At 39.1% G+C, this 26,310-nt stretch overlaps 1 long non-coding RNA gene across 4 annotated transcripts in view; it reads left to right on the top strand.

Moving 5' to 3' along the window:
* LOC102948669 overlaps positions 1-25,476 on the top strand; it is a 40,057-nt gene extending 14,581 nt beyond the window's left edge. Inside the window, exons 3-6 of one of the 4 annotated variants that reach the window (XR_006216400.1) lie at positions 3,188-3,446; positions 4,970-5,036; positions 12,542-12,686; positions 25,019-25,476. This is a non-coding gene — a long non-coding RNA (uncharacterized LOC102948669). Of the gene's footprint in view, positions 1-3,187; positions 3,447-4,969; positions 5,037-12,541; positions 12,687-13,467; positions 13,784-25,018 lie in introns of those variants that run through there. The other 3 variants (XR_006216402.1, XR_006216401.1, XR_006216399.1) reach the window with 3 other exon arrangements.
* The last annotated feature ends 834 nt before the right edge of the window (positions 25,477-26,310 follow it).

Here is a 26,310-nt window from a genome sequence, read left to right as displayed (position 1 = left end):
CTCATGAGTGATTAGCTAACATTAAAAGTATGTGTCTTCTGGGGTGCTTGGCTGGCTCAGTTGGAAGAACATGTGACTCGATCTCAAGGGTCATGAGTTTGAACCCTATGTTAGGTATAGAGATTACTTAAATAAATAAAAATTAAAAAAAAAAGTATGTCCTCTGAAGCTAGCTAGACATAGACATAAAAATTTCCTGTTGAGATGACTGAGACTTTGTCTGATTGCAAAACAATTCCAACAGCAAATCACCCCATCTGTCACTTAGCTACTGCTCTCTTTAAAATGTCTAGGGTGAATCCACCCTACTGAGAAACTCATCTTCAGATCTAGATGCTGTCCCTATTGCAATAGTATGAATAAAATCATTCTCCTTAGTTGTTCAGTTTTTGTCTTATTTTTTAAAGTTAATTTATTTAAGCAATGTCTACTCCCAACATGGGGCTCAAACCCATGACCCCAAGATCAAGAGCTGCATATTCTACTGACTAAGCCAGTCAAACACCCCCAGTTTTTGTCTTTAACATGGCTTATGCAGATGGGAAAGAAAATTTTCATCCTCCTTTGGGAATTACATCTGGTCCCCAAAGAGTCCAGTCATGCATAGTTTATTTCCAGGTAGTGAGAAGAGAATGACCTTTGCTCCATTGAGGCAGACCTGGGGCTGGGCAGAGACTAGGAACCAGGCAAAGAGAAATTTCTGCAATAAACACCCAGTAGGAGATAGATAAATAGCATATTGTAATATTGATTATTTTTTAGCAAGTTACTTCTGTTATTTCTATCACTGTTAGTACCTTCTCACTCTTAGTACTCAGTAAATTATTTTTAATTTTTCAGTCTGGGTCTAGCTGCACTATGGAGAATTAAGGAAAGAGTCCTGTGTCCCATCTTGGAAGAAAATGTCAAAGAGGAAGCAGCACCTTTTTTTTTTTTTGAAGTAATGTCTGCACTCAATGTGGGGTTCAAACTCACCTCAAGGTCAAGAGTTGCATACTCTACCGACTGAGGTAGCCAGGCACCCTGGGAGCAAGACCTTCTTTAAGTAGCAGAGGAAATTAATGAGAAATCTCCAAGAACAAGTCTAAAAGTCTTTGAGACCTGCTTCTCTCCCCATCAGATATTCTTTCTGAGTTGCCAATTTGTGATAAGCTGAGTTTGGATTTTATTGCAAGTAGTTCGCTTACACAAGAAAAGAACAGAGTTGGTGGCCCCTTATATAGAGCATGCATTAATATGAAAGTCAAGAGCCAATCAACAGGGAAATGTTGGCGGTTTGGAAGCAGGCTCTGACTACTAGGGAGAGTGAGAGGTTGTGCAAGATAAATACAGAACAGATGGTCAGATAATTGAGAGTCTATGGTCTATTAGTGGAGGAAGATTGTTAGGGCGAAAAGCTAGATTAGTCAGTCGGGTAAGGCAGCCGAAGGGGCTGCTGTGGAAGATGTTCACATTAACCAGGATCTTACTCCACTGGAGCCTTGAGGGTAAATTAGTTCAGAAATCGGTAAGAGTCTCACCTCAGGAGTTAGTTCTCCTACGATTTAAGAGACCAAATCCTCCAGGTGAATTAGACTCTAAGTAAAACACTAACAACCTAAAGAAAGCTTGGATTTTCTGTTCTTTCAAGGGTAGATGGGAATATATACTGCACAATCTCATCTTGAGTATGGGTGAACACTAGCCATATTGATATGATCACTTAGGGAAATGACGCTGGAAATTTAACTTTTCGGATTTTTCCCACTCATATAACTGCAAGATGATTTCGGACCTCCCGAGTGTTTCTGTGATTCATCATCTGTTGATACTGCTGCAGGGTCATCAAGTATGACAGCCAAGAAAGAATTCTTGAGACATTGACAGTACAACCTAGTAAGTTCATTTAAGTAGCACAGAGACAGGACCTGCACTTTTGCTGTATGAAGCTGGTGGTTATGATCAAGGGGGAGGGAATGTGCCGGGAGTATTAGATCATAAATGGCTTCTTCAAATTTCTACTTGTAAAACTACTTTCTCAAGATTTCTTTGGTGCTTATCATTCAGTTCGATATTAACTATTGGTGAGATATACAGACAGTCATGAAATTCTTTAAGGATGTAGCAACCAGCAGTATTTGATCTTTATCAGAACTACGCAGGGTATAGGTCAGCCTTCTGGGCTAAAGGTGAATATTTTCTGCTTCTATCTCTCAGCAGTATCAGAAATATGGTGCAGAAATATTGGATTAAAACTGAGAAGTAGAAGCACTAAATTCTAAGCCTTACATTGCAACTCTTGGGTAGGCTTCATAGTGTTAATGGCCATGACATCTCAGAAATACTGCATAACACAGGAATGAAAAAAAAAAAAAAACCAAAACATTTCTGAGTCCTAAGTAATTAGGGGTAAGCATTAGGGAGAGAGAATTAGATAAAAGACCCAACTTTTACTACAGTTGATGATGTGTCTGGGTTAACCATCTGAACTTTGTTTTTTTTTTTGTTTTGTTTTGTTTTTTAAAATTTTTTTTTCAACGTTTTTTATTTATTTTTGGGACAGAGAGAGACAGAGCATGAACGGGGGAGGGGCAGAGAGAGAGGGAGACACAGAATCGGAAACGGGCTCCAGGCTCCGAGCCATCAGCCCAGAGCCTGACGCGGGGCTCAAACTCACGGACCGCGAGATCGTGACCTGGCTGAAGTCGGACGCTTAACCGACTGCGCCATCCAGGCGCCCCTAACCATCTGAACTTTGAATGATTGCAGGTGCAGTGACCGGAAGTTCTCTACAATTGCTAAGAAGACTCTAAGGATATTGAAAGTTAAGTAGGGCCACACCTCAGGAGCCACAGGAAAGATTGGCTGAACTCCAAAATGAAGAAGAAAAATACATAATGAATCATTTTCAGTCTCTACTGGCACCTTCACCACAAATCTAGTAGACTAATTAGACACTCTATGGATTACATTATATTAAAAACATGTATGTATATGGAGAGATTATCTCATATATGGCTTATTTACCTAACCATGGCCTATTTGAAGACAACTTATTTGACTTGAAGATAAAGGTTGAGAACTGAAACTACCAACCCTTACCCACAGTTTGGACACTAAGGAATTAAAATGCCTATTTTGCCCTCACTACCCACAGATAACCTAACCATCTACTTTACATGACTTTACTATTCCATTGTCTTCACAGGTGTGACTTTCAAAAGACCCATCAATTCTTCAATGGAAAACATCAACACACAGTCTGCATCCTAAGATTCTTGGAATGTCTTGCCTGAAAAATCCTTGCCTGCTGTTTTTGACAACCCTGGACTATTGTCTCTTAATCTTTACCCAGTTCTCATCAAGCTCCCCAGCGAACTAAATCTCTGATTCTCAATTAATGCTGAATTCGTTCCCCCACAGAGACATTACCAAAGCTTTGCAGAGGTTGTGTTCTTCGTTAATATGTAAGCAATATACTTAACTTTGTCTTATCCACAGGTTGTGTTTGGGGATATTTGAGGAGCCAGCAAGCAACACATCTTTTTTAGTTGTTTTGCATAGAGCAAAATTACACTTCTGGCTTTCAAGAACATCTACAAATGGTTAGCTTGTGCTGGCTTCTTTAAAAGATAGACTATAACTTCTCCCTGCACACTTAAAAGACAGCTTCCAACAGTAACAGCTGTATCATTACTGTAGTCTTGGGAAATGTATAATGGTCTCAGTAACAAACAGGTATAGGATCTTTCAAGAATATATGGCAGATGTTATATTTATTATTTTTGTTGGCACATCATGGCCTGGGTAGCTTGCTTTCTTCCCCCATGTTCCTTTATTACTTAGACTCTCATTCTTGACCCCTGGAGCTTCACTGGTAGAGTAATTGAAATCACTTCCTACCACATGATACGAACTGTTATAACAGTTTCTGAACTCTTTTCCTAATGGACTTTTGAACAGTATGTTCTCTTAAACTGACTTTTTTGATGGAAAATGTAGTATACATTGTCATGCCAGAAGCAGAGACCTAGTATAAAACCAGAATTTGAGCAGACTTATAGGTCTGCAGATATTAAGGAGTGTATAGTTTTTATTACTGATAACCTATTGGTCTGTGTTGAAAACCACTTTTAGTATTTATGGCTGAAATGATATGATGTCTGCAATGTGTTTTAATTCTTTTTATTTTTTAACGTTTATTTATTTTTGAGACAGAGAGAGACAGAGCATGAACGGGGGAGGGTCAGAGAGAGGGAGACACAGAATCTGAAACAGGCTCCAGGCTCTGAGCTGTCAGCACAGAGCCCGACGCGGGGCTCGAACTCACGGACCGCGAGATCACGACCTGAGCCGAAGTCGGACGCTTAGCCGACTGAGCCACCCAGGCGCCCCTGCAATGTGTTTTAAATGGCTTGGGGGTGGGGACTGGGGGAAATAAAGTGTATAGATGAGATAAAATTAGTCTCAAAGATAATAATTTTGAACCTAGGTGATGGGCGTATGGAATTTGACTTAACTGTTCACTCTATATATTTTGTGTCTATTTGAATTTTTCCTAATATAAAGTGAAAAAACCCTGAATGTGGTTAGGAATAGTTGTATTGGGTAAGAATTGTCTTAATTCTTCCAAAAGGTCAAATCCGGGACTGTCAAGAGATACCACTTAAGGGATTTACAGTGATTTGAGAACAATGCTGAAACTCCAGGGAGGAAAAAATAGTAAAAAAGAACACTATGGGGGCCATTGGGTCATTTATTACATTTTAGTTTCTGAATAAAAGAGTACACCCGAAAGCCCCCCAGCTTTTATCTCATCACCCAGTGTTGAGTGAGGGGCCAGATTTGAGTCATGAGATGGAAATTACGCACGAGATGGAAACTGGCAAGATACTCAATTGAAAGAACATTACAGAATGGTTTCTACTAGAGCAGAGGTTTGCAAACTTTTCCATAAAGACACTGATAGTAACTGTTCTCTGCTTTGCAGGCCATGTGCTTTCTGTCACAACTGCTAGACTCTGCCATTGCAGTGCAGAAGCAGCCATGGACAATATGTAAGCAAACATGCGTGGCAGTTCCAATAAAGCTTTACTTGTAAAAATAGGCAACAGGCTGAATTTGGCCTGTGCTATGTAGTCTGCCAAGCCCTGGGTCAGAATAGGAGCTTTGGAATTACACAGATCTGAGGCTGTATCCTGAGTTTCCACTTAACTGTGTGACCTTGGGCAAATCACTTAACCTTTGAGGTCTAGTTTCCTCAATTGTAAAATGGAGAATTTCAGTATCTGCATCCAGTGGCTGTTAGAGAAGAATAAGATGATACACGTGAAGCATTTAGCTAAGTATCTAGGGTTCCTTAAATGCTAAGGAAACATTAAGTATTATTAAATCGAGGCTCTTTTGGTATATAATTTATTACTTATTTAACCACCATACATTTAACCATCTTCTTCAAAAGAATGCAAAGATTTTGTCATTTAAGGAACTGTGATCCAAGTGTAAAATATGTAAGAATTATCCCAATTTACTAATTTTCTCATCATTGTTGTTAATCATCTTTGTTGAGGTTCCAGCTGGCTGACAACACTGTTTTCTTCACCCGAACCCCCAATTTTTCCCCCTAATGATAGTGAGACAAAAGTTGGGATGAAGATCAAAATAGCAACTTTTTTTTTTAACGTTTATTTATTTTTTGAGAGAGAGAGAGAGAGAGAGAGAGAACAAGTTGGGGAGGGGTAGAAAGAGAGGGGAGATAGAGGATCCTAAGCGGGCTCTGTGCTGACAACAGAGAGCCTGACACCGGGCCGCACCTCATAAACATGAGATCGTGACCTGAGCCAAAATTGGGATGCTTAACCGACAGAGCCACCCAGGCGCCCCGAGATCAGAGGATCAGCTTTATTGTTGATAAAACTGAAGACAGGCCAAACTGAAGACATATGTCCATATGTTGCCTATTTTTACAAGTAAAGCTTTATTGGAACTGCCACGCATGTTTGCTTACATATTGTTGAACTGGTTCAATCTGTGGCCACTGGGGCTTTCTGATAACCTCTTACAGTAGGTCATTATATAGGCAGTGTTGGGCAATCTTATGCCTCCCCTTTGTATAAGCTGAAACTGCCTGAGTAAGCTTTCTGCTCAGCACAGAAGGCAACCCAAAAGCACACATCCTTTAAATAGGCTAGCTCCAAAAGAGCAAAGGGACTGCACTGAGAAAAAGGAATATGGAAGTAGAGAAATGCAGAATTTCCACTTACACTTAATACCAAGTCAAGTGTGTGTCAAAAGTTACGCGAGGCGCTTCACTCGGATCAGCCTACAAGACCCTTACAACAGCTCCTTGAGGCAGTGTTATGAGTAAACAAGACAGACAGAAAAAGGGAGAGAATTCCCCACAATCTCCCAGGAAGAAAGTGGTAAGGCCAGGATTGAAATCCATATTCAGTTCCCTACCTCCAAAGCTCAGGAGCTCTTTTTAGCAAATCTGGACCTAAAAAGAAAACAAGCAACAAACCCAATCAAAACAAGAATGCAAATGAGTTTAGTTTAGACCTTGTGGTTGTAAGCCTTTATTGGTGCACAACCATCCCTACATTACTTCCTAGATGTTTGAAATGCATATGCTTAATAAATGCACTCTTAGATTTTGCCTGCAATCTATGTCTGCTACTTAAAACAAAACAAAACACTGCAATATTCCTATTAAAAAGAGGAACATGGAGCCACCTTCAATTTCCTGGCTTCTACTCCTTTCTTCATACCAAATAGTGGTGCTGAGATCCCATCTACAAATTCTTTCAGCTTCTGAAGATGGAATTGGCTTGGTCTTACAGACTTAAATTCACTTAAAGTGGTTATGTGCCCTTTTTTACTATCTTCTCAACTATCTTGGGCTATAATTCCTTTCTTTAAATTGGACCTTTTCAACTTGAAGGAGACTGAATAGAAATATTTTAGTGTTCTATCACCTGTTAGCATTATATTCTTTAAATGGTAAGCCTATCCCATCAGTTTTTTTTCCTCTAGCTCCAAATAGTTGAAAATCCCTTTCTGTCATCTCTAATGTCTTTTGATAACCTAATGTACTTAGCTTTTTACTTTCCTGACTGTTTTTAGAGGTTCTTCTTACTCTTTTATATTCATCTTCCGGTCTTAAAACATTATATCGTAGGATTGATGTGCTGGTAATTTCAAACAGGGCCATATATTGTACCTTTGACCCATTTTCAGTATACAGTTTTTGTACTGAAGGGAGATTTGAGCCAAATTGTTAGATTCCATAAAAAATGAGTAAGGTTTTCTGACATTTTGATAAAATACTGTTCCCTTAAATAGCCATATATTTAGACGTTCTATCAAAACAACCAACAAGATTGCCTTGCGTGATTTGTTCTTATGCTTTTAATTCGCTTGCTTTCCCAATTGCTGCACTTTCTTTCAATGTTAAATCTGTTGTTTTGCTAGATGATGTTCATTTTAGCAGAGAGGAGTTATCAAAATTTTGGTGCATTTTAGGGAATTTGGTTTGGATTGCCCTTCAAATACAAAATTGATGCTACTGACCCGCCATTAGTAGGACACGAAATTTGAGTTATTTCCCCTGTGTTGGTGATGGATTGTGCTGCCTGAGCTACTGGCACTCCCTTTCACATTATCCATTGTGACTAATCGCATGCATTTGCAAGATGATTAGCCAAGGTTAGGGGTACAGTCTGTGATTATGGAACAGATTTTTTTTCTTTATGTGAAAAATTACTAGCTTATAATAGCATTAAATTATAATTTTGCTTCCTATCCTAACCAATGGTAGATTGTAATAGCAATTCATATTCCTATGGCGTTTTGTGTATTGTTTGCTATACAGTTCCTGAGTAGGGCTCTGTCCCATCCTTGTTTTTCTCCCATTAAACATTTACATCTTTCTTTTTTTAAAGTTTATTTTTATTTATTTTGAGAGAGAGATAGAGAGCAAGCGGGGGAGGGACAGAGAGAGAAGGAGATTGAATCTCAAGCAAGCTCTGCTTTGTCAGCACAGAGCCCACTGTGGGGCAGGAACTCATGAGCCGTGCAATCATGACCTGAGATGAAGTCCAGAGTCAGATGTTTAATCAAATGAGCCACCCAGGTGCCCGAACATTTACAACTTTGAAATGTACCAACTCCACCTCTAAAGAACCAGAAGCTCACTCATTTGTTCAACAAACTGAGAGCTTACTATGTCATAAGTTCTGTTCCAGTGCTGGAGGTACAGCAATGAATAAATCAGTCCTTTTCTTCCTAGAGCTTTTCTTTTAGCAAGGGGAGAAGGACAATACACAAGTATACAATAAAAGGTGTAGGTCATATGCTAGGAAAGATAAAGTAAGGAAGGAAGATAGGAAGTATCAGGGAGGGAAGTCATTGATAATTTGTAGGGTAATCAGGGAAGTTCTCACTGATAAGGAGACATTTGAGCAAAGGTGAAAAAAAGGAAAGGAACAAACCATGTGGCTACTAGAGAAAAGTCTTCCAAGCAGATGAGCAAGTGTAACTACTCTGAAAAAGGAGCATGCTTGCATGTCCAACAAAAGTCAGGAGGCCATGTGAAGCTATTGTAGGGTTTTTGCTTATACTCCAAGTGAGATTGCAAACTGTTGAAAGATTTTAAGTGGAGGAGTGCCTTGACTTTTAAAAAAAGTCATCTGCTATTTCAGAATTGACTTTGGAGAGAGGTGTTAGCTGTTGCCCTGTAACAAATTGCCTCAAAACTTAGTGAGCTAAACACATTCGATTTCACATAGTTTCTATGGCTCAAGAATTGAGCCATGGATTAGGTTTCTGCTTTAGGGCCTCACAATGTTACTGTCAAGGTGTTGGCTGGGGTTACAGTAATCTCAAGGTCAAGTGGGGCAGGATCTACCTTCAAACTCACTCAGAGTTGTGAGCGGAGTTCAGTTATTATGGGCTGTTGGACTGAGGGCCTCGGTTCCTTGCTGGCTGATGACCAGAGGTGTCCACAGTGCCATCCCAGGTAGTCTTAGCCATCAGAGCTAGCTAGCATGAAGAACAAAGAGAGAAATCTCAGCACGATGGAAGGCAGAGTCTTGTATCTTAGTTACAGAAGTAATATCCCATCACTTTTACTATGTTTGATGTGTTAAGAGTAAGTCATTAGGTCCAGCCCACATTTAACGGGAGGGGATTACAGGGGGACACGGCTACCAGGAGGGGGAATCAGTGGGAGCCGCGTCAGAAGCATCCTATCAACACAAGATCAGTTAGGATGTTACTGGGGTCTTGTTAATGGCTATTGATACTTCTGTGGCTATTTATGGTGTGGGGTGCTAAATAGTTTCAAAAGCCTTGCTTCTTCTACAGATTCTGGATATATATTAAAAAAAATTTTTTTTAATGTTTATTTTTGACAGAGAGAGAGAAAGAGAGAGAGACAGAGACAGAGCATGGGGGGGGGGGGGGTAGGCAGAGAGAGAGGTAGACACAGAATCCCAAGCAGACTTCAGGCTCTGAGCTGTCAGCACAGAGTCCAACGCGGGGCTCGAACTCACAGTCCGTGAGATCATGACCTAAGCTGAAGTCGGATGCTCAACTGACTGAGCCACCCAGGAGCCCCTGGATATACATTTTTAATTAAGTTTTTATTTTAATTTCAATAATGTTAGCATATAGTGTTATATTCATTTCGGTTGCATGATATAGCGAATCAACAATTTCATGTATTAGTGCTCACTACAAGTACCCTCCTTAGTGGATTCTTTTGAAGTTCAAACTAATAATATTCACTGAGGCATTGGATACGGAGCAGGGGAGAAAGACTAGAATCAAGGATGACTCTAACATTTTTGGTCTGCGCCCCTGGAAAGATGGAATTGCCATTTTCTGAGATAGAAACAACTCTGGGAAGAGACAGTTTTGTCGAGGGGGAGGAAATAATCAGGAGTAATGTTTTAGACATGTTGACTTTGAGATGCCTCTTTGACACAAAAGTGGAGGTGTTGATTTGGCAGTAGGATATATGAATCTGGGGCTCAGGGTAAAGGTTTGAGCTGTGAATAAAAATTTGAAAGTCATCATCATCTACATTGTGTTTAAAACCATGATACTAGACATGGTTGCTAAGTAAGAGTATATACCAGAAGTTCCAGAGACTGTGCCATATTGGGAAAAAACATCTTCATGAGAGATATTCATGGATAGAGAAAGCCAGTTAACGCTCTATCTCTGCAGTCGCCTTTTAGCCCCTAACAAAGACAGCAATGTTTTTCATTATGCAATTAGTCTAGCTTCTTATGGGCATAAACTTCCAGAACAGGACTTTGGCTCCACCTTTACATTTTTTTCTAGCCAACGCCAAACCGAAAGGATTTCCCAAAGGCAAAAGCAAGCCTACATTGAGTATACTTATTGTGGTGAGTACTGAGTGATGTACAAAATTGTTAAATCAGGGGTGCCTGGGTGGTTCAGTCAGTTAAGCATCCAACTCCCGATTTTGGCTCAGGTCATGATCTGAGCCCGCATCAGGCTGTAGGCTGATGGTGCAGAGCCTGCTTGAGATTCTGTCTCTTCTGCCTTTCTCTGCCCTGCCCCTGCTCATGCTGTCTCATAAGTTTGTTTATTTATTTATTAAATAAACTTAAAAAATTTTTAAAAAGAAAACAAAATTGTTGAATCACTATATTGTATACCCGAAACTAACACAACACTGTATGTTAACTATACTGGAAATAAATAAATAAATACATTTAAAAAAAGCAAGTCTACACTAATACAAAGTGGAAGTTTTGAAATGATAGACGTTTCTCTCTTTTTTTTTAAATGTTCATTTATTTTTGAGAGAAAGAGAGAGAGAGAGAAAGAGAGAGAGAGAGAAAGAGAGTGAGAAGGGGGAGAGGACAGAGAGAGGGAGAGAGAGAGAGGGTACCAAGCAGGCTCTGCTCTGTCAGCACAGAGCCCAATAAGGTGTTGAACCCAAGAATCATGAGATCATAACCTGAGCCAAAATCAAGAGTCAATCGCTTAACCAACTGATCCACCCAGGTGCCCCAATGATAGCCCTTTCTTAAAAGAACTTCAGAAATAATTCTTTTTTTTTTTTTTTTTTTTTTTTTTTTAAGGCAAGGCTCAAGGTCACTTAACATGAGTTCAGTTCTTAGAATGCTTTTTCTGGCTCTTCTGTCTTTGACTAATTCCATTCACTATTTTTACTTCAAAAAATCATTTATATACTGACAAGCTCTAAAATTTGTATGTTAAACCATAGACTCTCTTTCCCAAGTTCTTGGTCCATGTTTTCAACTGTCCCCTGGACATCTAGACCTGGAGTCTTATAGAGACTGAAGATGAATTCATGCTTACTTCCAAGAACATATTCTGTCACTTGTCTAGTTCATGACACCATCCATGACACCATCCATCTATGTCAAAAACCTAGAAGGAGTTCCAGGATTTCCCTCTCTCTCATACTCTGATTAATCATCATCATCATCATGAATAATCATAAAAAACTAATGATATGGAGGAGGCTTATAAATATTATATCTAATCATCACAATAACCAATTAGGTAGGTTATACGTACCTAATAAATAATAAGAGTAAAATTGGGGCATCTGGGTGGCTCCATTGGTTGAGTGTCCAACTTGGGCTCAGGTCATGATCTCGTGGGTTGTGGGTTTGAGCCCCATGTAGGGCTGTCTCCTGTCGGCACAGAGCCCACTTCAGATCCTTTGTCCCCCTCTCTCTCTGCCCCTCCTCTCCTCTCTCTCTCTCTCAAAAATAAACATTAAAAAATAATAATAATGGTAAAATAACTTATGAGATCAGAAAGCAAGTTAATGGCAGGACCTGGCATCCACCCAACTCTTCCAGGCTGCAGATCTGGTGTTCTTTGTCGTCTTAACTGTTGCTTCTTTACTCACTTACCTAGTCTTTTTAATTGTAAATTCAGAAGCGTCTCTGCATTCAAATATCTCCTTTTTGAACTCTCACCATGGACTTAATCCAGAACTTGATTATCTCTCACCTGGACTTTAAAACCTTATCCTAGCTGGCCTCCATCTTTATAGCCACACTCTACCACGGCCATCCTTCTGAAAAGCAAAACCAATTGCACTACTGCCCTTCTTAAATACTTTATCGACTCTCACTTCATGTAAAATTGAGTCTCAAGCCTTAGCATTTTCAGAATCAGTGTCATTTGCAGACTCCAACATAATTCTGGGTTCAGAGATATCATCCAAGTACCCTTTGCTCCAGAAATTCCACACTTCTTTTTATTAACCTGGTTTGGCTTTCTTCTTAGAATGCCATGACTTCTTTCTTCTAACTATAAAAGTGTTACCCATAATTTAAGATCTAGTTCAAGTGTTACCTCCTCTGTGTGCCTTTTATACATTTAGGCAAAGCTAATCCCTCCATCTCCTGGGATCTCGGGGCTAATTTCTGCTTACATCTCTGCCTCGAACAGTGGACTGTGAGATCTTTAAATACAGACTGTCTTGTTTGTCTTTATATTCCCAGTGCTACCACATTGAGACATTGTTTAAATATCTGTTTTACAGATGTTAACATCATCCATATATCTGATTCAGATTTTTGAAAATGTACAGATGAGCTGTTGCTATAGGAGAAAAGGCCACATCTTGACTGAATTTCATAGATTCCAGGAAGGATCGTATTAATCATCCTTGTTTATGTGCACCTAAGGTATGCTTTGAAACTTTTTGTTCGTAGAAATCCTTTCTGTTCTTTTCAGTATGAATGAATTAGACAGATAAGAATAATACAATTAAGTTACATATTTTATACCATGACAATTTAAAATTGGTTAAATGCCATGCCATCAGCACTGACTGGAAGTAGCTAATAAATTCATTTGTTAGATCTTAGATCCATAGAAAGTACTCAGTGTTTAGGGAAGGCTAATAAAGACATTAGGAAGGTCTTGAGGCTGTTCTCTTTGTTGTCATTGCTCCTTTTTTCCCCTTGCCTTTGACATACTGCAAACATATCACCTGCAACTCGTTTGGTCCAAAGATTTGAACAGCTAAACCCACATAAAACTGACACTATCGTTTATTGAGTGTTTCAAGTCACCTCCTGTCACCAACTTATTTTTAGGAATGGAGGCGGCTGAGACACTTTTGAAGTTGCTATAATCTTGTTTAGGTTAATTCACCCAGTAGTACTTTAAAAATTTAAAGTCTTCCCCGCACCCCTGCCCACCACCGACAGTGATTACAGTGATGATGTGTTTTATAATTTGATGGCAAAGCAATTTTTTGTAAAGAAACACTTTAAATATGGCCCTGAAATAGTGGTTGTGCAAAATGTTGTACTAAGTAAGCAAGCTAGGAGTAGTGACAAAATTTGTGGTTTGTATGTTGATTTTTGGACCAAATAAAAAAGGTACAGTCCATTCTGTATTGCGCAATTTATTTGCCATCTTTTCGTAACTCCCCAGTACCCATTCTCCTCTTTTCAATAGACTCTGACTTCTATTTGGGATATCATGTGGTTTTAGGAGGATGTAACTCCAGCCATCAGCTTAAAGAATACAGCATCTGACCTGGACCGAGCCAGTTGGAACAATAAACTCCTCTAACCACCATGATTGGTTTAAGAGTTGGTCTAATCAGAGAGAGGGAATTTTGAGACAGCCAAGACCTTCTTTTGCTTCAGATAGGATGACCCACAGATGTGAAGTCTAGAACTCTTGAAGCCATTGTGTTTTATTCACAGAACCTACTTACGGATAAGAAGGGCACACAAAGAAAGAAAGGGGTGAAAAATTGAAAGCAAGACTGAGACACAGACCAGTTACATTGTACCAAACCGTGCCTAAAGCCTGCCCTATGTCTTGGTCTGTCATTTAGAGTAGCTAGTAAATTCTTCTTATGTTAGTCACTTTGTGTTCAGTTTTCTCTTTCTTGAAACCGAAAACATTCTGATATATCCATTTTCATGTGTGGCAGAGTAAGATTCTTTGACTATGAAAAATAGGTTTTGGTATTTATATTTGAATACAAATGTGTTTGATCCATACATTTCAATAAATAATAAAGCCACATTAGTAAGTCTTAACTCTGTAGACCATGTAGTCAGATTTGCCCAACGTACTCTTGCTCAGGATCCATTCTGCCTTGTTAGGAAGACTCACCTTGACGAACCCAAGAGTAGGGGATGTCAGAGGTGAACTAGTTATATTGCTTGTTATGTTAGATGACCTGGATGCATCAACGGGGGTGGGGGTGGGGCGGGGTGGTACCAGGAGCTCAACTGAGCTGTGGAAAAGAGAGCTGAGAGGCTACGTATCAGAGTAACTGACGAAAGCGACAAGCCAAAAACGAAAGAGTTAAGTTTTTAATCATTTACTGAGATCATGTAAAAGGCTACAACCAGACAAAGTGCCAACTCCTGCTCTTCAATTTTCCCCCACAAAATGGCGTACTGGCCCAGGATCTGCTAGGTCACTGTGGTATGGGGTTGTCTCACTGTTGATGGAACCCCGGACAAAAGTGTGTGGTATTTTTACAGACGCCAGGTGGCGGCATGGGGGGTGGAGTGGGGTGGGGTGGGAATATTGAATACTGATAAAGGGGAAGAATATCTTCAAGGTTTGTCCCTTTGCCCAATAAGAAGGATTTGGCAGAGGCGCCTGAAGAGGCCCTCAGCCCAAGGCCTCAGATAAAGACACCTAGGAACACAGAAGCTTGAGCTAGGAATGCAGATAGAGATGTAAGAGCCTGACCAGCCAGGGGAGCCCGGGACCTTGACTGCAAGTCCCTTCAGAGATTGCAATGTACCGACTCTGCGTCAAGTCCGGCATGGGGAGGGCGGCTTTCCCTTGTGAGGCCTGCCACTTAGGGTCTTTGTGATTGGCTGCGATCAGGACTGAAAAATCCCACATTAGTTTTTTAAACCAGGAGCTGGACTCCTCAAGAGGAAAGCCAGATTATTTTTTAACTCTCAGAGCCTGAGACTTTTCATAAAACTATTTAATGTTGTATATAAGTACCCGATGTATCACATGGATCAGAGTTAACTTATCCATTGTTTGACTCCTTTCGCATTTGTGGGTTTTACTTTTCCTTGTTGGAAACCTTTAGGTTCAAAGACTTAAAAAAAAAAATTTTTTTTTTAATGTTTACTTATTTGTGAGAGACAGAAAGAGACAGAGCATCAGTGAGGAAGGGGCAGAGAGAGAGGGAGACACACACACAGAATCCAAAGCAGGCTCCAGACTCCGAGCTGTCAGCACAGGGCCCGATGGGGGACTCAGGCCCATGAACCATGAGATCATGACCTGAACTGAAGTTGGACGTTCAACCGACTGAGCCACCTAGGTGCCCCTAGGTTCAAAGACTTTTAAGTGTCTTACAATTTACGTGGGAAAGTAAAATTTAACAGGCAATGCTCAAGAGGAAATCAGCTGCTCGGTATAATCAACAAAACTTGGTGTCACATATTCTAAAATTTAAAAATCTTGAAGAACAAAGAGATCCTTAAGTATTTGCTTCTTGGACAATCATGCAACTCCTAGATCATCAATGTTTTATTTCAGTGGGCAAATACTGTAACCTCTTTTATGATCCTGAAAGTTTTACTTGATAAGTATTATAAACTCATCTAAATATATGACATCAGGGTACCTGGGTTGCTCAGTCAGTTAAGCATCCGACTTTGGCTCAGGTCAGGATCTCACGGTTCATGAGTTCGAGCCCCACGTCAGGCTCCATGCTGACAGCTCAGAGACTGGAGCCTGCTTTGGATTCTATATCTCTCCCTCTTTCTGCCTCTCCCCCACTCACGCTCTGTCTCTGTCTCTCAAAAAATGAATAAACAATAAAAAAATTTCAATATATGACATCAAATGGCCTTTTGCTGTTTCTCAACTCAAGACAATAAGTCCTACTTTCCCTATTCCTTGCTGAATGCCACAATATCTCAACTTTCTTGAGGGTCATGAGGCCACCTCCTATTCTGGTCACAAGGCAAATCTTAAAGGGGGTGGGAGTTCTTGGGTACACTGCGCCTAAAAAACAAAAGCATAAAACCAACCAAATAGGGGTAGCGGAGTGGCTCAGTCAGTTAAGAGTCTCAATCTTGATTTTGGCTCAGGTCAAGGCACACTTCGTGAGATTAAGCCCCGTGTCCGGCCCAGCACAGACAGCATAGAGCCTGCTTGGGATTTTTTCTCACTCCCTCTCTCTCTGCCCCTCCCCCAACTCAAAAATAAAGAAATAAACTTAAAACAAACAAACAAACAAAAAACTTCTGGCTTTGATGTGTTAAAAAATTGAGATACTCTCTATATGTGAAACAAAAACTGGGATGTGAGATAAGCCCAGAATATAGAATGAATGTACACATGGTAAGGACCATAATGTTTCTGTATGATACTAAAAAAGTATAGAAAACAGTTTTTTTGAAACAACATTCTATTTTTCTCGCTGAATTTCAAACTCAAACATGACAAATACAGCTTTCAGTGGCTAACAACAAACCATGGACCAATTAATTGATAAAAGAGTCATAAAATGATCCCAGAAAAAAAAGACATTTTAAATTCTTGTCTAGGTTAAGGTGGTATGTATTATGTTATGTGTATTTTACCACAATGAAAGAAAAGAAAAAAAATCTTGTATGATAGCAAAAGTTCAGATTTTAGAATGAAGATATCAGAAGGTGAGTAAAAACGGAGAGTTGGATCAAACAAACTTTCCTCCTTTTTTTTTTAAACTTTATTTTTTTATGCTTATTTATTTTTGAGAGAGAAAGAGAGAGCGTGTGTGTGTGCGAGTGGGGAAAGGGCAGAGAGTGAAGGGGAGAGAGGATCTAAAGCAGGCTCTGAAGCTGACAGCAGAGAGACCGATGTGGGGTTCGAACTCATGAACCTGAGAAATCATGACCTGAGCCAAAGTTGGACGCTTAACCCTTAACCAACTGAGCCACCCAGGTGCCCTGAACAAACTTTCTTTTTACTTGAAAGACTCATTTTAGAATCTTCTTCCTCACAACAATTACTTCAAATTGAGGTATTCCAAAGATAAGTGTTTTATTTTATATTTAATTGGTTTTTTAATGTTTATTTTTGAGAGGGAGAGAAAGAGAGAGACAGAGCGTAAGCTGGGGAGGGTCAGAGAGAGAGGGACACAGAATCCAAAACAGTTTCCAGACTCTGAGCTGTCAGCACAGAGCCCGACATGGGGCTCAAACTCACGAATTATGAGATCATGACCTGAGCCACAGTCAGTCGCTAAACCGACTGATCCACACAGACACCCCAGGATATTTCAAAATCTGATTTTAAAAATTGGCAATTTTATTGTTTCCATGGTGGCAAGAACAGTTATTACAAAATGGGATGTGTATTTTGGGGTATTGTGTATTTGGTTTCATGCAACATTTTAAAATATTGCCCTAAAGTTAATACTGTCTATTAATTTGAGCAAGACCTGGGTGATCTGGAAAAGAATGCATGGGGAAGTTCCCTTGACCTTTCTTGGAAAGGTATATGATTGCTCTAGCTGCCATAACAAACTAAGCTGAGGGGCTTAAACAACAGAACTTTCTCCCAGTTGTGGAAGCTAGATGTGCAAGATCAAGGTGTCAGCAGGGTAGGCTTCTCTCGCTGCCTTTCTCCTTGGCTTGCGGATGAAGGCCTTCTCTGTGTGTCCCCTTTCTTCTGTGCACACACATATCCCTGGTGCCTCATGTGTGTGTCTAAATTTCTTCTTCGTATAAGAACACCAGTCAGATTGGATTAGGGCCCACCCATATGACTGTATTAACCTTAATTACATCTTTAAAGGCCCTATGTCCAAATACAGTAAAACCTTGGTTTGTGAGCATAATTTGTTCCGGAAACATGCTTGTAATCCAAAGCACTTGCATATCAAATCGAATTTCATGAACCATTGGCTCAGTTGCGATCATGTGACGTTCAGCGTCAGGTACCACTCGCATTACAAGACTTCGCTCCTTTATCAAGTTAAAATTTATTAGAAATGTTTGCTCGTCTTGCAGAACGCGTGCAGAACAAGTTACTTGTGATCCAAGGTTTTACTGTACAAATTCTGATGTATTGGGAGTTAGGGCTTCAACCTATAAATTTTAGTGGGTCACAGTTCAGCCCAGCAGTATGGTATAATTGTGTAATATCTCTCATAATTTCCAGTTTTTAAAAGTTCAATTGTATTTTATTTTGAGGTACTGTGGTTAATATTTTAAAACATTCTTAATCATCAAAAACGCATTTGTATAAGATGCACATAATATTTGTACATATCCAGTGGCTTCTGAATTCTACATTTGGTTTATTTGTAATTAAAATAAGAATATATATATATTCTTATATATTCATATATATATGTATGTGTATATATATATATATACGTATATATATGTGTGTGTATATATATATATATATATCCATAAAATCTTACAGTTTGATCCTGAGTCAAATACTGTTTGAGGCAAAGTCTCACCAGCCTACATTTACAATGAATTGTTCACTGTTAATTATATGCAATTCTAAGATGCAGGGGGTATCCAGAAAGATGTGGAGATTGCTTCTAGTTCTATGAATTATTTATAGTTGCTTAACAAAGAACCCCATACCTTAAGGCTAAAGATGACAAACATATGCTATCTCCCAGTTTCTGAGAGCCAGAAATCTGGGAGCAACTTAGCTGGGTGGTTCTAGCTCACAGTCTCTCACAAAACTGTTGTCAAGGTGTCAGCCCAATCGAGGGTCATCTGCATGTTTGACAGGGGCTCGGGGCTAAAGGATCCACTTTGGAGACAGCTCCTCTCTCAAGGAGCACTTGGCTGGATGCCTCTTCTTCACTGGCTGGTGGCAAGAGGCCTGAGTTCCTGGCCATGTCACTCTGTCCCTGGTGCTGCTTGAGAGTCATTTCAGCATGTCAGTTAACATCCTCCAGAGTGAGTGATCCAAGACAGAACAGGTAAAAAGCCACATGCCTCTTATGACCTAATCTTTGAAGTAAGAGTGAGGCTCTAAGTCCAGCCTCACTCAAGGGGAAGGAGATTAAGCTTCAGGTTTTAAAGGAAGGAGAATCAAAGACTTTGTGGATATATTTTTAAAACTACCACGTATGGGGCCCCTGGCTGGCTCAGTCAGTGGAGTGAATGACTCTTGATCTTGGAGTCCTGAGTTTGAGCCCCTTGTTGGGTGCATAGAGATTACTTAAAGAAAAAACACACGTTAAAAAAAAAACCACGTGCGCGCACACACACACACACACGTACCTACCACATATTACTGGGTAAAGATAATACTGATTTAGAGGATTACTTGGATTTATGTACTGCAAACCTTGGTATGATAATCCAGGGCATGAATAATTAACATTGTAAGGGTAGTCCCCCAAAAGAGCACTGTTAAATCATTAATAGTGACAACATCAGTTAATTAGGATGGTTACTCTCAACCTTAAGACTTAAAATTTTAAGTCTGGAAAATTTTTAAATTAAGTGTTAAAACATATAAGAGAATCAGAGCCTTGTGTTAACAGTTTTTATTAAGAAAATGGGAATGTTTGAAATTTCGTATGCTATAATGTGTAGTAGTGGCTTATTATATTCATAGTTCTTATGAATTTGAAATGTGCATTTAAGAAATACATTTAGACTTATGATTTTAGGTAAAATCTTACAAGTAATTCTTAGCAATGAAATAGCTAAAAGAATTAGGTTCATTATGGTGAACTCTGAAAAAGTAGGATTAAAAAACTATGATATTAAAATGACTGTGTACCTGTCTCGATTAAAAAATAGTCCCCCTAAATATATCAGAGCCTAATCCTTAGAGCCTGTATATGTTACTTTATATGGCAGAATCTTTGAAGTGATTATGTTAAGAATCTTGAAGTGGGGAAAGAATTCTGGGTCATTCAGTGGACCTTAAATGTAAACACATGTATCCCTATAAGAGTGAAGCAGAGGGAGATTTTACTACCCACAGAAGATAAGGCTGTGTGAAGACAGGGCAGACAGGGAATCAGCTGGCCTAGCCAGAAGTGATCTGGTCATAAGCCAAAGCTTACAGGCAGCTACCAGAAAATGGAAGGAACAATAATGGAGTTTCGCTTTCAGCCACTGGAGAAAGAATGTCCCTGTGGACACTTTGGTTTTGGCTCATTGAAACTGATTTCTGACTTTTGGCCTCCAGAATTGTGAAAGAATAAATTTCTATTGTAGGCCACTATTTGTTGCTAATTTATTACAGTAGCCACAGGAAACTAATACAGCGACTTTGTAACAAAGCAGGTTGGAGAGTCTTGAAGCACTTTCAACTAACTTGGTGAACTTAACATGGCAGTTATAATTCAAAGGACTGTAGGGCTCAGATCATATGAAACCACCACAAGATGGGACTCACCGGTTCCAGCTCATATTTCTATTGTGTCCCTTTGACACCTGGTGGGCAACTTGCTGTTACTGTCAAAAATGGATCGTCATTCCAAGTTTATTTTCAGTGTGAATGTGGATTGGTCAGTACTGGACTTCATATCAGTACATCTCTGCAGCCATGGTCTATATAAAAGAATTCCAGAGATACACCTGCCTTGCACTGGCTGGCTGGTCCCTCCCTATGAACCCCCAGAACCGTATGGTGCAGCAGACCATGACTGTGGATACATAAATCTCACCGCAAATCTGCTCTGTGTAAGAGAGCCATGGAAAACAAGGCAGATTATGTTGCCACCACCATCAAAACAGGGTGCAAACAAAACATGACCTGTAAGATCCCCAAAGTTATGAGGGAACCGTCTTGCCGCTAATACTTGTGTAGTCCTGAAGCAGAAGTGCAAATGCAGGTCTATTTACCATACGTCTAAATATTTAAAGGTTATAAATCAAGGCAACAAACTATTGTGTAAAACATGTTCTAATTGCCTACCCTGACAAATACATATGTACAATAAACTCAAAAATATGTGCAAAACTATGGTTTTTATATGAATGTTAGCAAAATAGTGAGAACAACTCAATTTAAGCATTAATTATATATGTCTGGGTCTTGAGTTGATGGAATAATGCTGTTTGGAGGACTGATAAAATAAAACTTCATAAATTACTATGTATTTATTCCATTAAATTTATTTTTCTTGCTTCCATTTCAGCAATATCAATAATTATGTTATTATAATATTTTCCCTTGAGTTATGTTCTATTAATAGCAATTATATAAGTGATTAAACAATTCTAGTGTATTCAAAGTGAATACATTTCAATATATTTTCATACAAATAAATAGAAAATGTCAAAGAATTAAAATAAGTTTCCCAAGTTTTCAAAAAGTTGTTTCTATTGTAGATGATTCAAAACTACAAATAACAATAAACTTCAACATTTTCACTCAAAATTATTAAAGTTGAAATTTATTCATTTTTAAAATATAATTGTCATATTAAATACATGCACAAAAATAAAACTATTCCCATCCTTGAATTCATTGTCTATCAAATCGCTAATATAAAGATTGTCAAGCTTCACACATATTATGTCTTAAATTATGTAATGCAGAGTTAAGTAATATTAATTAGTATTACAAAATGTCCATCAATTGCCATGTGCATTGTTGCAAATACTATGCTAATTAATTCATAAGTACTTCCTGAAGCACAGTTTGGAACATTGATAGGAAATGATACTTTCTTATGCAAGTATGTATGGCATTTATGTTGAGAGGAAGGATCTGATAGATTAATTTGTTGGCACTCTTAGAGGAAATCCTTCCTACACTCTGAAGCATTGTCTGTCTTCAACATCTTTAGCTTTATAATCACAATTTTCAACTCTATCCCAACCACCAAGGACACAAAAGAAGAGAGATGGAAAAGCATCCTAGGCCCTGAATAGCGTTATTCACAAGAGAGGTTGTTTAGCATCTGGTCCTAAAAGACACAGAAGCCCACGTGCTCTTTAATGCCATTGGGAGTTGGAGTGTTTTGTGATTTACTGTGACCTTCTAAACCATGAGGCCAAGGGCAAGGGCCTTTACTGCCTGGACCTGAGGGCAGCGCTGGAAGAGAATTCATTGTGTTTTCACCTCTGCGCAGCACACAGCTCTAGCGCAGAAGAAAGGATGCCCTGTGGTTACTCAAAATTTCAAAGACCTGCATGTTGACATAGCACAAAGAATCTCAGAACTACTATACACACTAGAAAACCACTATGGATTTCATAACATGTCTTTATCTTGCTTACACTTGTAGTATGCTGGTCTCTACAGAAATACTCTCTCCTACTCCTTCTCACCATGCCTGATTTCTTTAAGTTAAATTGAACACGTTGGTGAGAAACGATAATCCTCGGAAAGACATGTCTGTAGTTAAAGAATCTATTGTGGGGAAAAAAGACTATATGTGGATTTGTACATTTCTAGAGGGGAGACTGGCAGGGTTATTAGTTCTTTTATAAACAACAGAATTACAAGTCAAGTATTTTATTTTATTTTTTTTTAATGTTTGTTTATTTTGAGAGAGAGTGCACATGCACATGAGTGGGAGAGGGGCAGAGAGTGAGGGAAAGAGAGAATCCCAAGCAGGCCCTGTGATGTCAGTGCAGGGGCTCCATCCCACGAACTGTGATATCATGACCTAAGCCGAAATCAACAGTTGGATGCTTAACCGACTGAGCCATCCAGGCACCCCATAAGTCAAAAGTCAAATATTTTAAAAGTTAAAAATGTCAAAAAAAAAAAAATTAAAAATCTCAAATAACAAAAAGATTCTTAGTATTTTACTCCCCAGGACGATTTCAAATGTATGTTAAAATAACTCTTTGGAGGTTTGATTGTTTTTGATGAGAAGATTAACTTTCCCTCCCTTGATGAGCGTCATGGTGTCTCATTTCTCCTCCTTCAGTGACACAGTGTGGTTAGCACACTACATGACAAATCTTGAAGAAGGTCTTGGATATACACTAGCTATAAATAAACATTTATAATTTTGATGTGGTGAGAAGCTAGGAGATGGATCTAGTGAGAGCAATAATCCTTCTTCTCTGCAATGCAGTTCTTGTAATGGGACAAGTCAATTGTAAATGTTTTTAAAGTGTAGCCTTTATTTTTAACAGCTTTATTGAAATGTAATTTGCATACCATGCAATTCATTCATTTAAAGTGCAAAACTAAATGGGCTTTATTATAATCAGAGTTGTGCAACCGTCATCACAGTCAATTCTAGAACATTTTCATCCTCCCAAAAAGAAATCCCCTGTATAGTAGCATCACCCCACTTCCCCACCACCCACCTCGGCCCTTGGCAACCACTAATCCACATTCCATGTATAGATTTGCCTATTCTGGACATTTAGTATACATGCAATAATATAATATCCTCAAATAAGGTCACATTCTGAGGTACTGTGGGTGAGCACTTCAACATATAAATTTTGGGGGGACACAACTGAATCTATAAGAGCTACCTTCTGAGAATTGAGTAAAATTGTTTTTAAAGCCTTCCTGGAAAGCCTTAAAGACGGTCTTAAAATAATAAACTTGAAAATGACATCTCTATATTTTCAGTATTAATTCTTATTCATGAAATAAAGTTGAAGTCTGACTAATTTTTACGTATTTGAATTTTCTTGTTTGGTTCTAGAAACAGCCTGGATTACAACTACCATACACTCCCAACCCATTATTTCCTTCTGTGGCTGGGGCAGATATTTCTATCTATTTTTCCATGAAAGAGAAGCCTTTAATTATGGAATTCTAGGACATCAGGTATTAGGACCTGTGGTTTAATTAAGTAAGCTTTTTTTGGCATTAGGAGAAAAAAAGGAAAAAAGGACAAAAAGAAAGTGGAAATGTGGAAGGAGAGAAGGAGAAAGGATAAGAATGGCATATAGAAGAGGGAAAGAAGAGGAAGAGACAGTAACTCTGATAGATTAATTCTTTCCTGGTGATATGACTGTCAGAGACAAATGATACAGAATTACCATAGATTTTAAAGTCAGATTCAAGCAAAACTCTAATAAGTCTGTGTTCTGCATGGATAAGGCTTTTGAGATGATGTGGTGTGTGTGTGTGTGTGTGTGTGTGTGTGTGTTTTCCTTTTTCACTTTTAGGATGCTGTCAAAAAGGAGTCAAATCCTTTATATCTACTTCCAAGATTTACACATTCAACCATACTGACATTTACTGAAATGCATTATCTTCTTCTCTCCCACCCTGATAAACAAATTCATCAGACATTTTGTTTGGAAATTTAAAAATTGAGCAGTAAATTAACATTTTAATTATAAACAATTACATAACTGAGAGCATTTTATTGTTCTAATCATGTATATGTAAACTAATTATATGAGCTAATCTGCTAAATAAGATTAATTGTGATTTATGGAACATTAATTTAAATAATTGTCCAAAGCATGACATTCTCCAAAGAGTCAATTTCCTTATATAACTCTTTTAAGAAATAAAAGTGGTGTTAGACTATGTAAATTTACTTAATTTTAGAATTTTAGTTACTAGCAATTTAAATGACTTCAGAATAATATATTCCTAAGCTTTCCTTTTTTTTTCTTCAAGCTTTCCTTTTAATAGATACATTAAGAGTTGCTTTTTCCTTGTCATTTTTTTTTGGCAATTGGCCCTACTTGTTCATTATAGAAATCATATATTTATTTAAAAGAAAATCTCTATTGAAAATGACATTTTCAGAGGTTCACAAAGATCAGAGTGCTAAGCTCAGCCCTTAGGGCATGCACATTTTGGGAATGTATAAATAACTAATTTGCAAAACAATGGGTAAAGTGAAGAGGTGTACGATACATACATTTAAAAAATTATACATAAAGTAAGGTTGTTTCTGAAAATATCCCTTACACCTCACAGATTTTTAGAAAAATAAAATTTGAGGCTTTAAGGCAATAACTCAAGGCACTAATAGGGTTATGAACTTTATTACAATTTTTTAAGCTTACATTTGAGTCAAATTTTCAGTGCAATATATCTTGTAGACTATGATATTAATTTCTTCTTTTTTTAAAATTTCTTGTAGGTAAGAAGAGAAGGAGTAGAAATTAGTGCTTCTTGCTGGAGGAGTTGCAGAGAGTGGTTTTGGGGGATTTAAGAATTGCAGGTGTTGCGGAAGGAAGGGAGCCCTGATTATGAGGGAGGAGCAAGAAAGAAAGAGAGAGAGTGAAGTCACATGCAGGGGATTGCACAAGAAAAACTCTTCCCTAAAACCATTGACTGGGAAAAGGAGAAGGGCTGAGTACCGCAAGTTTGTATAAGCAGTGGAGGACAAAGTCTTGAAGTTTTACAAGTCCAAGCCATTGCCAGGGCAGTGCTTGGTGGGTTTAACGGTGCTCCAATGGGGAAGGAGGACAGAGACCCAGGTGTGGGCAGCATGGTCTGAGGATACCCTGGGTGGCACAGGGAGACGTTCCCTTCTTGGAGTCCATTTGGGAGAGGTGGCATGGCCACTCTGGGGACAAAAGAATTGGCGGCGTGAACGTGCTGCCCTATTCACTAGCATAGGAACAAAGACCCTGGCTGAAGGCAGCAAACTTTGGTCCTGGCTTTTTGCTGTGCTTTAGCATAAATTCTGAACCACTGTGTAGTCCTGCAACTGTTTTCTGGGACAAACTCGCGCCAGCCACAGTGCAATAAGACCCTCCCCCAGAGGATCAGTGTGGGTCCATGCCATATAGGTCCCTAAAATTTGGAGTTTTGAAACCCAGCCACGTACCTGAGATAAAGCATAGGTACTGTGTTGCCTGGCAGGAAGATAGCGCAGACACAGACAGGTGAAGGCGGGGATCTGACCGAAGCTGGGAGCACAGAAGGGGTGATTGCTTGCTTCTTCTAGAATGGCAGGTACTTATTCCCTGCTCCAAGAATGAGACAATGGAGCAAAGTCATTTTCCCCACAATCCATCATCACTGACTTCAGGGAGCAAAACAGTACCACACAGTAGATGCCAAAGCCACTTACACCAAGCCCCACCACCCTGAGCCCTGCAGGTGCGTTTCCATGAGGGCAAGTATTCATCTGAGAATCCGTGCAGCAGGCCCCTCTCTCAGAGGACCAGCACAAACCCCTCACAAGCACCAAGTCTACTGATCATAGAGTGCTGCAAAACTTCAGCTCTAAGGGACATAGGATCTAGCTGCTGCTGCTTCTTTTTTCTTCTTCTTCGTCTCCTTCTTTTTTATCTAGCTTTTTTTAACAAGCAGACCAAAATACACCTAGTTAAAACTTGCCATACAATGGACAAGGTCCAAATACTCCCTACTGTAGGCAAGGAGAAACTGCAGAAGACTGACCTGAGGGAAGGAGCAGTCAAA

This window comes from Panthera tigris, chromosome B1 (genome assembly GCF_018350195.1).
Source record: "Panthera tigris isolate Pti1 chromosome B1, P.tigris_Pti1_mat1.1, whole genome shotgun sequence".
Lineage (NCBI taxonomy): Eukaryota > Metazoa > Chordata > Mammalia > Carnivora > Felidae > Panthera > Panthera tigris.
This window is presented reverse-complemented; position numbering and strand designations above follow the sequence as displayed.